Source organism: Hippocampus comes, unplaced genomic scaffold (genome assembly GCF_001891065.2).
Source record: "Hippocampus comes isolate QL1 unplaced genomic scaffold, H_comes_QL1_v1.1 scaffold92, whole genome shotgun sequence".
NCBI classification, from domain to species: domain Eukaryota; kingdom Metazoa; phylum Chordata; class Actinopteri; order Syngnathiformes; family Syngnathidae; genus Hippocampus; species Hippocampus comes.
Window position 1 is genome coordinate 3,265,456 of NW_017805379.1, and position 1,155 is coordinate 3,266,610.

General features: G+C 43.4%; 1 protein-coding gene across 1 annotated transcript in view; it reads right to left on the reverse strand.

Moving 5' to 3' along the window:
* The window catches only part of diras1b (DIRAS family, GTP-binding RAS-like 1b), a 25,584-nt gene that overhangs the window by 23,697 nt on the left and 732 nt on the right, over positions 1-1,155 (reverse strand). The gene's annotated exons all lie outside the window — the stretch shown is intronic.

Below are 1,155 nucleotides of genomic sequence, written 5' to 3' on the forward strand. Positions count from 1 at the left end.
CCTCGTCGTCGTCGTCGTCACGAGCGCAAAAACGAGGGGAGGGGGCAGAAAAAAAAATCAAAGTCGGAAGGTTTAAAAAAAAAGGTAAAAAAAAACAAACAAACAAAAGAAAAGAGACAGAGATTTTTTTTTAAAGCATCGTGAACGCGCTTTCAACACACACACTGTGGTGTGCGCGTGATGCTTGGCTGGACCAATTCTTGCACATTCTCCACAGAGCGCCCGGCACAAAAGGGCTTCTCATTGAAGGCCTCTCGAGCGTGAATTCAACCAAACACAAATTAGCGTCCGGGCAGTTAGGTGGGAGGGGCTACACGTCCTCCTTTCCCTTCTCGCTCACGTCGTGAGTTGTATTCGCAGCCCTGACAAATACAACAATAAAGTTCTGTACTGTACATATGTAAATTAAAAATAATAATGATAAAAAATGATGTCAAGAAAAGCTGACTATAAAAAAAGGCATTCAATGCGTCGTGCGTTTCCACAACTTTTTACACAATGTAGCATAGTAGTCCTAAGTGTTCATCAAAGCAAGATTTTATGCCCAAAAATGTGTACAATGCGGACCTTGACTTGTTCGTATAATTTGTCCGGAATGCAAAACACTTATGATTTTCCACCAAAATGGGCTGCCCCACCCCCCCTAAAAAAAAAAAGAGAAAAAAAATCTTACATCTTACAAAAAGGTGAATCCACAGATGTCGATCATGTTTCTGATTCCCCGCCCCCAGTGACAATTTTTTTTTCCTTAATGAAAATTTAATCAAGGAGACATTTAGTGTGTAGTTCAACTACCGATTGGACACACCACAGGTGACAACAATGTGTCCATAGTTATGACGTCCACCTCATACTTAACTTTGTCGACGTAAGTTGCACGTGGACGGGCGACATTTTTTGAATGGGTGCGTCCTGTGCTCATTTCCGGGTTACTGAGCGCTGAATCAGCACCGTGGACAGCGACGTCGGAAAGCGTTTCAGCTTCGAGGCCGAGGAGGGAGAGAGAGAAGGAAGCGGTACGATCTCGAAGCCAGGAATTTAAAAACGCTTGCGGCCTGCGGGTGTAGCTTGTCAAGTCAAAACTTCCAATATTATCATTGAATGCGTGGACAAAAAAGTCCAGATAAAGACGAAGTCTGGCGCTATTTCAAAGAG